Below are 16,969 nucleotides of genomic sequence, written 5' to 3'. Positions count from 1 at the left end.
CTCAAAGCAAATGTTTGTATATTTCAAGCATATCGATATTGACTTGACCTAGGCCCTATTAAAATATGATAACAAGTTTTTTCTGTTCAAAATTAAAGCCTATCGCTTTACTGGTCCATTTAAGGAAACGGAGTTTTAGTTTAAGACAGAATGACCATCGGATAATATTTAGCGGGTAAAATGGACCATAACCTTGGATATTCTTAACGCAGATGTCACTTCCCGGCAAAAATACATGCACATGACGTTGATTTCTATCGGAAATATGGCGTAAATTATTTAGAAATCAAACTGTTCAAATACTATCGTGCTAACGGGATGCACGACAGAGAGTGTGAATATAAGACAATTTCCGCGACATTTCGCACTGCATCATGATATAAGATCTTATTTTTCTATCTGTCATAAACCACAAACGGGTTCTGTAACAAAAAGCGAAGTATAAAGATTTTGAAAAAAATAATTTCAGCAAATGATGATCTTGAAAATGTTGAACACTACCTTTGAAAATTCATTATTGAAGGATCTCCCATAAAATAGGATCTAACTTTTACATAAAATTATAATAACTTTAGTATTGTTGTTCACATGTAATAACCCATTAACAATTTTTATTCCGCAAACTAACACCATCAGTATTATGCCCACTACCAAACCAGCCTGGCATGCTGCAACTTGTTGTCGATGATTATTATGGCTTGAACAGAAAGAAATCGACTTTTTCGCCGTTTCTGCCTTTTTTGTTGGTTCGACTCAGTTCAATATCAAGTTCAACAAGTTTTTTTCATTTCATTCTTGTTTTCCTTTTTTTTTGTTTTTTTTTTTTTTGTGCAAATCAGTTCATTCGCATTTTCTTGGCAAGAGAATGTTGTTGCTGTTGTTAGTATTATTTCATATAGGTATTCATGCATGAAGTCGATGACGACAACGCCGTCCACATGTAATGTTTTAACGGTTTCTTTGGTTATTTTGTGATTTTCCTCGGTTTCCTCAATTCGTGTTGTGGCATATATTGTAGTTGCATATAATATCCAGAACTCCAGATCTTAGTTTGTTGTGTTGGCTGAGTGACTTGAATGCAGAATTAATTCGTTACTCCTCTGCGATGGTGATATGTGTTTCAATTTGAACTTGTTCCGTTTTTTTGTTCTAAACAATGCAACGAAGATGTTCGTTCCGTTCTTAATAATCTTTAGTGTCGTTATGTTTTCTTATTGCCGCTAGCAACAGAAACCAGTTGGACTTCTTGCCAAACCAAGTGGATTCTTCAGATGGATTTATTATAGTCATGCTTTTTGGAACATGTTTGCTATACCTTTATTGGCACATATTGTCTGGCATTAATTGATGGACCATGCATCGTAATTAATTACATTGAAGTATGTGTTTTAATGTGATAATTAAGCAATTTAATAATTAAGTCATGAGACGACATATTTGGAAGGCATCTCGCTACGATGAAAAAAACTGAGGCCCAACAAAAAAAAAGTGGAAGGTAATATGAAATAGTTGTATCCTACACCACCATGAAGAGAGGTACTACATAGCGTGAAAGGAAAAAACTGCAACCAACTTCAGACTGCTGTCATTTCTAAGCCACTCGTCCGACAGCTGTAGATATTATTCCAGTGACAGCTCATTATATTGTTTACAAGCGTACAAAATCATTTGGGTCAGAATTTTCCAGAAAAAAAGTTATTCGTGATGTTGAATTCCATCACGGAATTCTGGAAAATTCTCACCAAAATGATTTTGTACGCTTGTATGTGATAGTCTGATTTCTTTATATTTGGCTGGAAAACCACAAGTGGCTATCGTTAGAGCTCTCCAGCATTTAAATGTGAATAAATCTTTTGTGTCTCGTACCATCGCTGGTTACCGTGATACTGGTAGCGTAGCCCGACGTCAAGGAAGTGGACGGAAGAAAACAGCAACATCAGCAAAAATGGTTCGAAAAGTAAAGAAGCTGAAAAATGACTCATGAGCTGAACATATCGCAATATTCCATTCGGCAAATATAGAAAAATGGGCTCGGGGTAAGGCCATTGAAATTCCAAAAAGTGCAAGAACTTACACCTCAACAAAAGGAAAATAGACTCAAAAGAGCTTAAGAATTGCTTCGCTTGGCCGAAAGTGGTGAACTGCCGAATTTGATTTTCTCCGATGAGAAAACATTTGTTGTCCAGCAGTTTTTAAACAAACAAAATCATCATGTTTACTTGCCAAAGAGGTCAGCTGAAAATGTGCGCCTTCGGTAGGCCACCAGAACTCAAGCGCCTGCCGTGGTGATGGTGAGGGCCGCCATAACAGCCGATGGTCGCCTCGCTCGTATTATTCGACCGTAGCGTCAGAATAAATGTCAAATATTATCGCGAAAGTATTCTCGAGGGAATATTAAAGCCTTGGGCACGCAAACATTTTGGCCGCAGACCTTGGACATTCCAACAGGACTTAGCACCATCGCATTCAACACGAGCCACCCAAGAATGGTTACAAAATGAGGTTCCTCGCTTCATTTCCAGCGCACAATGGCCACCAAAATCTCCGGGTACCAATCCGTTGGACTATTGTGTCTGGAGTATTTTGGAAAGCAAGGTTGGCACCAAAAAATACCAAAGTGTCGATCACCTCAAGAAAGCGCTTCGCCGGGAATGGGCCAAAATATCGCAGAGCAACAATCGAGCAGCGTTTCATTGGCTGTTTAAAGGCATTAATTCGTGTCAAAGGTGACCAATTCGAACAAATCTAAACTTATTCTAAATTTTGATGCCATTTCCAACATCTTTTGCTTTCATTCAAAAAAATTAAAAATTATGGCGTTTGACTTTGTTGCAGTTTTTTTTATCTAACCCCGTACAGGGTTGCCCATATTCGACGGACCCATCTGGCAACGCCATAATTTTTGACAGAGATGTCACATCGCTTAATGACATACCGCGTTTGAAGCGTCAGTCCAAGCAGATTTTTACTATAAACCAATACACGCCACGCGAGCGCTCTGAAATAGTTGAAATTTACATTCAACAGAAGAAGTCAATTGTGAAATCTCAACGTGCTTTTAAAACATTAAAAAATGTGAGAAGTGCGCCTTCTAAGAACACCATTGAGCGTTTATACAAAAAATTTTCGACTGGTAAGGCTCTTTCTAATCCGAAGAGGCCATATAAAAGTCGACCAAGGCGATCGGCCGAGAATATCGATGCCGTACGAGCCAGTGTTGAGAGGTCCCCAAGAACATCCCAAAAACGCCGTTCTCAGCAGTTGGGCATGGCTCGGTCCACTTTACAACGGATTATTCGCATTGATTTGCATTTGTTCCGTTACAAAATTCAATTGACGCAAAGAATGTTGCCTGCGGACAAGCCTCGTCGATTGGAATGGGCCGTCGAATATGGGCAACCCTGTATATATACCCATAGGCTGTGAATATTAGATTGAATGATTGAATAATGCTTGTCTTTCTTTCTGGCCGTCTGTTAAAATCAATAATATTATGTTTTTATACCCTCAGCCATATAATTTGATACCATCAAAACGTGCCTAGTCGAAATAACGGTTTTACACCCTAGGTTTCTTTGGACCAAATTAGTTTCAGGACATTTGAATTCATCCGTCCATCCGTCTCACAGAGGAGTACCTTCCTCACAAAAGGTCGAAATTTTCAATAAATATATTTCCTGCACAGAAAGAGTAACGATAATCCAATTTTGCTCAAACTTTGCAAATCCTAATATTTGCGTCAGTTCTATGTCAGGTGCGAAAATGGACAATATCGGTCCACTCCATCAAGTATCTCCCCCACAAAGGGTCAACATTTGGAATAATTACAACTCTTATAAAATGTGATGATGATGTAAATGAGTCCGATTGTCTTCAAATTACACGCATCACAATATTTTTATTAACCCAAGGTATGTCATGAATATATCGATCCACTCCTTCTGGTACCTCCCCCACAAAGGGCCAATATTTTGAATATCTATTAAGCTCATAATACGCGAAATTAAAATCCAATTTTATTCAGACTTGATACATCTCAATATTTCCATCAACACAAGGTTTGTGAGATGGTGAGATCGGGCCATTTCTTCTGCTACCTCCCCAACATAGGGATCAATTTTTTGAAAAACAAAACGCTCAGGAAGAGATAATAAATAATGAGCATCGAACTCTCTTCAAATTGTAAACATACAAAAATGTTTGCTAACACAAGATCTGTTGTTAAGATGATGTATATCCGGCGACCTGCTATGCCTAAATATTTCTCTAAACCAGATATCAGAAATGAATATGACATTTATCGAAATTTATGCTTTCCCATAAAATTGGAAATAAATGTTCGATGTTATTGTAAATTTGCCCATATTAATATTTTTATTTGTGGTAGATGAAGTATAAAAATGGAATACTTCGGTAGACTATATCTGATACCTCATGAACATTTTAATATTTTCTAAAAATGATTACATATCTCATATAAAGAGAAGAAAGAAGACGATATTGTCCATACCTGGCACGTCACAAAATTTATATTATATTAATCATAACACAAGTCAAAATATATTTAAATAATCGAACATAGGCTGGGGTATACAGGGTTGCCCATATTCGACGGACTCATGTTTTTTTTTTCGGCCATTTCGATGACTCTTTGGGCCCATTCCAATCGACGAGGCTTGTCCGCAGGAAACAAATGCAAATCAATGCGAATAATTCATTGTAAAGTGGACCGAACCATGCCCAACTGCAGAGAACGGCGTTTTTGGGATGTTCTTGGGGACCCCTCTACACTGGCTCGTACTGTGTGTATTGGTTCATGGTAAAAATCAGCTTGGACTGACGCTTCAAACGCGGTATGTCATTAAGCGATGTGACATCTATGTCAAAAGTTATGGCGTTGCGTTGCGAATATGGGCAACCTTGTACATCTGTCGACCAACCCGACTGATATTTTTTAGCTTGTTCATTACCCAATTTGATATAACATTCGTGTAATTATTTTATCTATTTTTATTATTATTTATTTTATTATTAGTAATTATTTTATATGCTTTATTTAGTAAAAGTATATTCCTTTTTATTTCAGGTAATTGATTTTGGAATCTTTTGAAATCACTTTTATTGAATTTAAGGTAAATGTCAACAAATCAAATAAAATAATTTCCCTAAAAATATGATTAATATAAACTATGGTAAAGTTTTGTATATTTTTGCTTTCAACTTCTGCTGACTCTACAATTCTCTTTAATATTTTCATTAACTGAAAATTAATATTTTCTTGCAGTTTCATATTTCCACTGCCATAATTTTGCAACAATGGCAGTTAGCAATTTGTAGTTATATTACGATAAAGGGAAAAGTAAACAAACTATATACCTACAAACATATATAACATATGTGTGTGTGTGTACATATAGATAGATATATATATTTATTACTCCAAAGACTAAACCAGCAAACGAATAACACAATGACAGACATGTTGTTTTTTCTAGTAGCAGTTTTCCCCTATTGTCTAGAAAAAAGGTTAAACAAAAAAGTGTATTTTTTCTACAAAGCCCTAATCAGACCATGGCTACACTCGGATAGCAGTTACTAAACAAATCCAGTTGAATCTCAGATGATTAGGATGGTGGTGGTGGGGGTCTTTGTGCTGGTCGTGGTTATAGTGCAATCTACCAACCCACAATCCGCCTGACTGTCTGGGTCGGCTACCTTTTAACCAGAAAACCAACTAACCAACCAACCAATTGTTACAAATGCCAAACAGCAGTTATGTGTTTGCTTGCTTGTGGAAGGGAGACACAACCACCACTGCTGGCGGTGGTATGACAATTTTTAATATTTTTGTCCAGTTTGAAAACAAACCCAAACAAAATAAAAAAAAAACAGAAGCAATTGTTCAAAAGCAAACGAAACGGTACAATAACCGGAAAAAGTGCAACTGATTTGTCGGCTTTTGTTAGTCATTTCCTTTTGGGGAGTATGAATAAATGAATGGTTATGGGAATTTTTGGTGCTCACAATGCAGTGCACATACAAATAAATTTGTATGCATGTATGTAATTGAAAAAGGAAGTCTTATTTATATTAATAACCTATATATTTTTTTATTGGGGTATGGTTCTCAAATAGTTATTCTGGTCAACGAATTTTTAAAGCATTGCATGTATTGCATTAATTTTGCATATATATTTCTGAATTGGGCACCTAAATAGTATTGGTATTTATTACACTGTGCAACACAGAAAATAAAACGCAGGATTATGAAAAAATATTTAAGAGAAGACATATATCGTTTTTTAAACCCTCCTATGGAGGGTATATTAAGTTCGTCATTCCGTTTGTAACACATCGAAATGATCATTTTAGACCCAACAAAGTATATATATTCTTGATCAGCGTAAAATTCTAAGACGATTAAGCCCTGTCCGTCCGTCGGTCCGTCTGCTGTAATCATGCTACAGGCTAAACAAATTAAGATAGAAAGCTAAAATTTTGCCCAGATCTCTCTTTTGTCTGGAGGCAGGTCAAGTTCGAAGATAGGCTATATCGGTCCAGGATATCGTATAGCCCCCATATAACGGTACCCCCCGATATTCGGTATTTTGATGATTTTAGCCACATTTATAAATATCAAAATATTCTACAAAATTATCTGTTTTTATAAACGAGTAGTGAAATAACTGACTGACTTATCTAGAACCAACGCCTAGACGAAACGGGCAAAGCTAGCATCTTGAAATTTTGCACGAGGATCAGTCATAGTGCATATGGAATACTTTGTATTGGAAAAACGGAATGAGCTAGAATTCTGTAATTGAACTTGAAAGCCACTGATGGAGTGCAGGAGAGATGTTCCAACGGTTTTTGGAAATTCAAACTTAAAGGTTAAGAAAAGTCTGAACTGGTACTAAACTTCTAAAATGGTACCATTTGCTTTTATTTGAACGGATAAAGCTAAAAACTTGAAATTTGGTATAAAAATCAAGGTTGGAAATGGCACTACATTTGGAAAAGCTTGGAACGAATGAAGCTGGAATTTTGAACTTTTGTATTGGGTTACCCTGTATGTGGTATGTTTTAGAAATGTGTACTACAATTGCATAAAAAGTCGAAATAGTACAATATTTGGTACTATTTGGTATTGATCGGATCGCGCTTGAAATCTTAAATTTGATATAAGGTCAAAGCATCAAAATCGGATTTTATATGCATATATCTATAGATCGATTACGTTTATTCAATGCACCAAACACGATACGTATGTCCGATTCCAATGAAATTCGGCATGAGTGACTAAATTTGGTACAAAATAAATTTGTCAAATTATATTCAAATCGCTTCAGATTTGGATATAGCTTTCTTATATATTTTCGGTCGATTTCGTTTATTTGATGTACCAAACACGATATGTATGTTCTATTTTAATGAAATTTGGAATGAGTGACGGGATTTGATCAGAAAATACATTTGTCAAATTATATTGAAATCGGTTCAGATTTGGATATAGCTCCCATATTCACATACCGATTGCTGACATATTCACGGCCGATTTCACATATTTGATTCACTAAACACGATACGTATGTCCGGTTCCAATGAAATTCGGCATGAATGACTAAATTTGGTACAAAAATAAATTTGTCAAATTATATTCAAATCGATTCAGTTTTGGATATAGCCCTTATATATATTTTCGGCTGATTTCGTTTATTTGATGCACCAAACACGATATGTATGTTATATTTTAATGAAATTTGGAATGAGTGGCGGGATTTGATTAGATTTCATTTTATTTCATGTTATGCAGCAAATATTATATGTATGTCCGATTACAATGGAATTTAGAATTTTTTGTAATATTTGATTACAATAAAAAATTGACTGTATATCGGACTGTTTATTAGAAATCGGTTAAGATTTGGATATAGCTCCCATATATATTTTCGGCCGATTTCACATATTTGATGCCCCAAACACGATATGTACCTCCAATTTCAATGAAATGTAGAAGGTGTAACGTAATTTGGTGTTCTGATTGGGATATGATTTTATTAAGAAGTATTGACCCACAACGCCTTTGCAATGGTATAAGGCTAACACTAAAAAACTACAAAACAATTTAATTGAGGTTACGATTGCAACAGAAATGCCACTCAACCTTATAAGATTGCAGTTTGCTGCACGCTTGACATTTGCTATGAAATTGATAGATCCGAAATACAACCCCTTCTTGTAAGTGGACTAAATTTGACATGTTCCAGCTTTTCTCATGGTCACCTGTTCCGAGGTATTTGTTTGTTTACGCATTAAAGTATTACAATAATTAACTTTTTAATTTTTTTAACCAACAAGTATTCTTAAATAAAATTTTAAATGCATATAAAATGAAAAGGGGTAGCGAAGCGCACCAGGTTCAGCTAGCTATTTATAAAATTAATGTTGTGGCGCCCGTTTTTAAAGTCGTTTTAAAACAAAATGCCTTTGAATTATTTTGGAAAAAGTTAAAACAAAACGTCGGGCAAAAAATTACTTTACTTTTTGTGATAAAGAAATGCAGAGCATATTAACAAATCCAATATTCATACCTATAACTAAATAACAAAATGTTTAAGCTTCGATAAAAAAAATATAACGGACCCCACATTATTAAAAACAAAAGCATTTTTTTATTAATTTTTTTTTATTGACGAATTGAATTTTTCTTGTATCGCAAAATAAAAAAAGATAAATAACAAAAGATTTCCACCTTTCATTAATATGCTTCGTCTATGTCAGGTGTGGGGTTCGAACCCACGCTCCCTCTCGGGAACCAGAGCTTAAATCTGGCGCCTTAGACCGCTCGGCCAACCTGACTTGTGCTGACGGATGTGTTCAACATCGTTTTTATTCTTCGTTTGTATTTACAAACCAAACCAACAGAAATCTAAAAATAGAATTTTTACTTCGTTTCCGTCACAGCGGACGATGTGCAAAATATGTACCCCCAAACAGATGATTGTTGCGTTCGTGGGGTGTTTGGTTGGCTGTGTGTGGTATCGAGTACAAAAGTTCTACACTTTGCTTTTGGCAAGCGATGACGACGACGGCCATGATGATGACGTATGTTAGAGAAGTGAAAGAGGGTAAGGGTAAAATTCTCTTTGCTTTGTGTGACTGAGGCAGTCGTTGAAATTGTTTTTGTTTTCATATACACTGTTGGGCATTTGGGTAGGTATATCTTGTTAAATGAATGTGGAATAGCCAATACGTTTATGAACATTTAATAGAGCCAATTTAAGTATTGATTGTGTGCTACGTATACATTTGAAATCGGTTGGACCTAACATACGGAAGCTATATCTTCAACGATTTCCACTAAACCAAATACCAATGTTATAAAACAGCATGTTATGACTTTTAGAATACTTACATATATTATCGTGTAATATATACGGGAGATATATACAAATTTGAACCGATCTCAACAAAATTTTTGTAAAGGTATCCTTCTGCTCTTTGGTATATATAAAGCTGTAATTTTAAATTTAGAATAATATGTTATAGACCCCATAAAAAACATCTTCCTATATGAAATATTTTATAACTTTACCTGCATTCTATGCTTATAGGTAACCACTTGGAAAAAGTCAAAAGTCGGGCGGGACCGACTATATGGTATCCTACACCACTATGCATCTTAAGTAGAGTTCCCGTAACAACGTACGTCACGAAATACACTCTATTTGGGCTGATATTAGCCATTATTTGGACAATACACCTGAAATCGGATTAAGGATATATATGGAACTATATCCAAATCTTAGCCGTTCTCGATAAAATTTGGCAAAGGTACTTTCGAGCACTATCAGATATCTGGTACCAAATATCATTGTTATCGAATGCATATTACGAATATGAGGGACTTAAACACCAAATTGGATGAAGAATATATATGGAAGCTATAGCTATAACTAAACATAGTTATCAAATGCCTATTACGAATTTGAGGGATTTAAACACCAAATCGGATAAAATATATATATATATATATATATATATATATATATATATATATATATATATATATATATATATATATATATATATAAACATATATATATATATATATATATATATATATATATATATATATATATATATATATATATATATATATATATACACACTGGTGGCCAAAACTAAAGCAACTTAAATCGCAAAGACAATAAATGTCCTGTAACTTTTACAAAAATAAACAAATCGTAATTATTTTTCCAGTTTTAAATGAGGGGTTTAATTCACTTTTAAGAAACTAAAAATAAAAATACAAAAATAGTTCTGAACGAAAAATAATATGTGGAAAACTAAAATGACCCAATTTTTGCTTGGTCAAAACTAAAGCAACTTTTGATTTTTTATTTTAAAATAATTAAATTTTGGCTAGTAGTCGATAGCATAACCATTATTCTTGATAGCAGCTGCACACTTACGAGGCATTGAATCTATAACACGCTCAATTTGATCCTTGGGTATGCTTTTCCAGGCACCCTGAATTCTTTGGAAAATATTGTGTTAATTTCTTTCCGAATCTCGATCGATCTTCTTGTCTACGATACTCCAAAGGTTTTCTATGGGGTTTAGGTCAGATGGTTGTGCCGGCCATGTCAAAACACCGATTTTTGACTCCCGCAACCAATCTTTGACAACTGTTGATGCATATTTTGGATAACTATCATGTTGAAACACCCAAATAACCCTCCCTCATGCTTCACTGTACCTTTGCAACACTGCGGCTTGAGTCCTTCATTTTTTGGTCTTCTCACCGTAAAATTTTTCACGTCTGAGGCTTTAATATTAAACGTAGACTCATCCCAGAAATAATGTTTTTTCCATTGAGCTTGATTCCACTTAATATTATCGTTTCTGAAAGTCTTTTTGATTTTTTCAGATATAAATGGTTTTTTGATGTCTTTCGGGCATGCAGACCAGCTGCCACTACTCGTCTACGCACTGATCTCGAGCTTATATCCAATGATTGCTCTCTCACCGATCCAGTTGAACTCTTAAATAGTTGTTTTTTATTTCTCTCACAATTTGTGGATCAGTACGGGCTGAAGTTCTTCACGGCCTTCATCCGTTATGGACTGTTACTACTGATCCAGTTTCAAAAAACCGACTTAGTATACAGAAATAATTATGAAATCACATAAATATTTATGAATTATTTCTCGGAAATCATTTACTGTGATATGTCGTTGTCATAGTCAATGATAATTTGCTGTTTTATTCAGGTACTGTATTTGCTTTTAGCCATTTTTAAATTTTTTTTGGGCAGTACTTAAAAAACGAAAAGAAAAACACATACTGTTGTAAAAAACTTCTCAAAAAGGATTTATGACAAGCGAAATTGTCGAAGGAAGCAAAAAGCGATAAATATTACAGTAAAAACTACTGAAATTGCAGCGGTTATATGAATGTACAACAGAGTTTTTTTGTTTTGTCCAAGCCAAAATCGGGTTAATTGACTTTACCAAACATTTACCAACATATAAAAAAGAATTTTGGTTTTACGTTTTAGGTTTTTAAAAACTGAATAAAGTACCTAATATTAAACAAGAAAAACTTTCTCATTTTCTTAATTTTTGAAAAAGTTACGGGGTATTCATTCTCCTTGTAATTTCAGTTGCTTTAGTTTTGGCCACCAGTGTATATATATATATATATATATATATATATATATATATATATATATATATATATATATATATATATTTATATATATATGGGAGCTATAGCTATATTTGAACCGATTTTCACCAAATTTGATGTACTTGCTTCTAGACTGAATTCGGTGGAATGTGCCAAAATTCAGGTCATTAGGACTGATATTGGCTATTTGGTGCACAATTAACCCCAAAATGGTTTGAAGATATATATGAGAGCTATATCTAAATCTGATCCGATTATCACCAATTTCGGATAATAAATACGACCTGCATTTTGTTCACAGGAATACATGGACGGACGGACAGACAAACTGCCATGCATAAATCGACTCATAAATTCTGATTCTATGAAGATCATCAAAAGTAACTATGGGTCTACCTCGCTACCATCTCGCTGTTACAAACAAATGTACAAATACATAATACCCTTACCACTATGTGGCGTAGGGTATAAAAACTACTAATTGCCAGCTACTTCGTGAGGCAAAAGTTCACCTTAAATTTTAGATTTGTTCCAACAGTTCGGTACAGACCCGCACCAGATACCAACAGTGACATCTATATCGAATTTCAGCTCTATTCCTTCTCCTAATTCCTAACTTAGTAACATTTAGTACGCATATCCAAAACAATCTACATCTAACTTTCCTAGACACCAACAGTGATTCAAAATTTGTAACATTTAATACTTTTCAATCAATTATAGTACGCATTTGCAAAGCCACCACCAGAACTCAACATCAGATACTAACAGATAACTGAATATCGATTTTGTGGATTCCTTCATCCAACACCAAATTTAGTATTATTTTCATACCACCACCACATCTCTAACACAGATAATAAATACAAACACAAATTTAAACATAAAATTTTAGGATTATATCTCCATTTCGTCACCTAATACCAAATATACAGGGTGACATAAAAAAACTGCAACAAAGTCAAAATCCATATTTTTTACATTTTTTTTAATTTTAAATTTGAAAAAATGTCGGAAATAGCATAAAATTTTAGAATAAGTTTGGATTTGCTCGAATTGGTCACCATTGATATGAATTATGGCTGACCTCTTCGGCAGGTAAACACGATAATTTTGTTTATTTATAAACTGCTGGAGAACGAATGTTTTCTCATCGGAGAAATCCAAACTCGGCAGTTCACCACACTCGACCAAGCGAAGCAACTCTTTAGCTCTTTTGAGTCTATTTTCTTTCTATAGCGGTGTAAGTTCTTGCACTTTTTGGAATTTCAATGGTTTTACCCCGAGCTCATTTTTCAATATTTGCCGAATGAAATATTACGATATGTTCAGCTCACGAGCCATTTGGTATCTTTATGCAACATTTGTAATTTTAATTATACAGCATTTCGATTATTAATCTGAAAGGCAATTCATTTAATTCAATAAAAAATGGCTAATAATAAATCAATAAAAAAATTGGCTAAATTGTCATTTACATGCCAACCATTGATATTTACTTTTGTCATCAAACATAACATCCTCTTAATTAATCCGATTCCTGAAGGACTTATGTTACTTATCATTAAAACCCAACCATTAACATTTCTGTCACTCTATGCTATTTCCAAAAACAATATGATCCATTAAATTGCCTTCTCTCTTAGAACGAAAAACTCTGTGTCGAAATAAAAGAATTTGACATTCGACAACAGTTATTAAGTCAGACGTGTTGACTTCATGTTCACAGAATTCCGTTTGGCGCCTCTTGAACCGGTGAAGTATTAGGTTCCTGTACTCCGGTTTGTGTCACTAAACTTCTGGTTCATATACCAGTTTCATTGTGTTCACAGACTGTGTGGAGTACCATTGAAAATGGCGAGAGGAGTTATTCATTAGGTCTGCGTCCTCCAAAATAGAGACACACTTACATGCACACCTCCGTACACCTTGATAGTTTTCCATTCCCAGGCGTGGGGAAATAGACTCAGCATTTGTTACACGCCCAAACCATTTTTGTGATGCTGCAATGAACTTTGACTCAATTTCTATGGCGTTGCAATATTACAACAAGGTTCAGACCCAAGTACTTTGTTGAACGTATGCTTTTGTTTGCCGTTGAAAAATTCTTTCTGTCTGCCCTGAATTGGAGCAGAAAGTTTTTTGTTTGTATGTATGTTTTTTTTTTTTTTTTTTTTTCATTTAGCACAGTCAATTATTACTTTGACGGGCGAATGCAGTAAAGAAAAGTGGAACACACATACATATTTGTTTTCCATTGTTTTATTTGCATCCTTTCTTTCTTCCTGTTTCACATCGCCAAGCTTTGATGTGAATTTTACTTTGTAATTATTCATGGCAGTAGGCGGATGTGGGAAATAACTGTTATTATAGATTTGAGGGTTTATTATTTGTTTTCTGAAAATTCCTTTTAGGTTTGAAAGTTGTGTTGCATAAAATTGCAGCTTGTCAGGTGTGGGGTTCGAACCCACGCTCCCTCTCGGGAACCAGAGCTTAAATCTGGCGCCTTAGACCGCTCGGCCAACCTGACTGTGTGCGAGAATGTGTATAATTTTTTACACATAATTATCCAAACAAAAAAGTTTCTGGAAAATTTTAAGCCCATCTTAATCAAGTAAGCAAAGGCTATAGTCGTGCGGGGCCGACTATGTGATACCCTACAACACTACCATTTCTTGGAAGCCCTCTTATGTCCAAATCCATTTTGAAAGATTTCGTTTTTGAAATGATGTCATAGAGCACTACCTTTTTGATCAGGGACATTTGCCCTATATTTACGAACTCCGTCGTGCTGTCAGGTATTCAAAACAATTTGACATAAAAGTTATGGTCCATTTTTCAGCTAAATATAATCCATTTGTCATCCAAAAAACAAGATTTCTTGCAAGTCCTTAACTCTCTTCTCATCCGCAATCCCGTGTCGATTGGTTTTCAATTGTGATCTGTAGAACGACTGCAAAATCAGGAAAATTTTCATTTTTTCATATTTATACGCGATTTTTTTAGATTTTATAATTTTCTGCCAAGAGACCATTCCGAATTGGCGAGAATTGCCCAGCGGTTCTTGACATGTAAGCAGAATAGCTAAGATCTATTTCTTTTATAGATATAAATACAGGGTGAGATGAAAACACTGCAACCAACTTCAGACTGCTGTCATTTCTAATCCACTCGTCCGACAGCTGTTAAAATTATTCCAATGACAGCTCATTATATTGTTTACAAACGTACAAAAGCATTTTGGTGAGAATTTTCCAGAAAAATTGTTATTCGTGGTGGAATTCAAGGGTGATAGTGCGATTTCTTTATATTTGGCTGGAAAACCGCAAGTAGCTATTGTTAAGCACTCCAGCATTTAAATGTGAATAAATCTTTTGTGTCCCGTACCATGGCTCGTTACCGTGATACTGGTAGCTTAGCCCGACGTCAAGGAAGGAAGCCGGAATAGAAAACAGCAGCATCAGCAGAAATGGTTCGAAAAGTAGAGAAGCGCGTCGCAGTGGTAAACAACTGGCCCGTGAGCTTAACATATCGTAATATTCCATTCGGCAAATATTGAAAAATGAGCTCGGAGTAAAACCATTTAAATTCCAAAAAGTGCAAGAACTTACACCGCTATTGAAATAAAATAGACTCAAAAGAGCTAAAGAGTTGCTTCACTTGGCCGAAAGTGGTGAACTGCCGAATTTGGTTTTCACCGATGAGAAAACATTCGTTGGCCAGCAGATTGTAAACAAACAATATGATCGTGTTTACTTGCCAAAGAGGTCAACTGAAAATGTGCATCATCTGTTGGTCAACAGAACTCAAGCGCCGACCATGGTGATGGTGTGGGCCGCCATAACAGCCGATGGTCGCTCTCCGCTCGTATTAATCGACCGTGGGATCAGAATAAATGCCGAATATTCTCGCGAAAATATTCTGGAGGGTGTATTAAAGCCTTGGGCTCGCAAAAATTATGGCGTTTGACTTTATTGCAGTTTTTATCTCACCTTGTATATACAATGTTCTGCCACTGGAGCTAGAACACATAATAAACTATAAAAACAATTTTTTAGACAATTCCGTGGAAAAATGTGGCCAACACTATCGAAATACTGATTATCAGTATCTGACCACATATGGGAACTATACGAAAACGTGGACCTATATGCACAATGTTCTGCCAGTGGAGCTAGAACCCATAATGAACAAATACCATTTTTTAGAAAAAAAAATCGTGAAAAAAATATGGCGGAAATCATCAAAATACCGAATATCGGTAGGTACTGTTATATGGGGGCTATACGAAAACGAGGACCTATGTGTACAATGTTCTGACACTGGAGCTAGATCCCATAATTAACTACAAATACCAATTTTGAGACAAATTGGGTGGAAATGTGGCTAACACCATCAAAAAACCGAATATCGGGAGCTACCGTCATATCCCAAAACGTATACCGATATATCTCATTTTCAATACCAACCATCCTAGGCACAATACAAACTACTGTGCCAAATTTTAAAACTCTACGTCAAATATCGTATCGTTGTTTCAAAGGCAGACAGACAGAAAGACGGACATCGATAAATCGACTTAGAATTTTGTGCTGATTATGAATATATATACTTTATGGGGTCTATGACAAATATTTTGGGGTGTTACAAACGGAATGGCAAATTTAATATACCCTCTTTTTCAAGGTGGAAGGCATAAAAAGCCCCTCCCCCCATAATTTTAGGTATATTTTGCAAAGTTAAATATATGGTTTGGAAATTTGCATTACTTCAAGAAACTAAGTCATGTCGGTCTACTTTTTTGTTCATATTTTCCGATTAACTTCTTAATTTTTTTCGTAAATTTGAGTTCATATAATGCAGAAATGCTATGGACAAAAAGCATACACGTTTTGGTACAGCCCCTGTATGAAGGTACCTCCGGATTTTAGTTAAGCACCGGTCATGGCCGTACTTTTCCAATCCATTTGGCTAGACATTTGTATTTTGTTTTAGTCGGGGGTAGAAACCCTTCCGACAAAATATATTTAATGTTTTAGCCTTCTGAATGGATTGCCAAAAAATAAACAACTTTAAATGAATCAACTTGGCATTGACAGGAATCTGTGTGTTCATGTTAAATTTGCTTACAAATGGTTTGTAAGCAAATTTAACATGATTCTTCCAACCCCAATCATTAATTCTAATTGATTCATTAACTTCTTTTTTGAGTATACACATACATACATAACGATTTTGTCCACCGGAAATCAAATTACAATTATTTTATTAATTA

At 35.0% G+C, this 16,969-nt stretch overlaps 2 non-coding genes across 2 annotated transcripts; both read right to left on the bottom strand.

The window, feature by feature from the left end:
• Positions 1–8,775: 8,775 nt before the first annotated feature.
• Positions 8,776–8,859, bottom strand: TRNAL-UAA (transfer RNA leucine (anticodon UAA)). Its single transcript has one exon. It is a non-coding gene; the product is annotated as a tRNA-Leu (tRNA).
• A 5,281-nt stretch (positions 8,860–14,140) lies between these two features.
• TRNAL-UAA (transfer RNA leucine (anticodon UAA)) lies at positions 14,141–14,224 on the bottom strand. Its single transcript has one exon. It is a non-coding gene; the product is annotated as a tRNA-Leu (tRNA).
• Positions 14,225–16,969: the final 2,745 nt, after the last annotated feature.

This window comes from Musca domestica, unplaced genomic scaffold (genome assembly GCF_030504385.1).
Source record: "Musca domestica strain aabys unplaced genomic scaffold, Musca_domestica.polishedcontigs.V.1.1 1, whole genome shotgun sequence".
Lineage (NCBI taxonomy): Eukaryota > Metazoa > Arthropoda > Insecta > Diptera > Muscidae > Musca > Musca domestica.
Note: the sequence above shows the minus strand (reverse complement) of the source record. Positions and strands in the feature narration are given on the sequence as shown.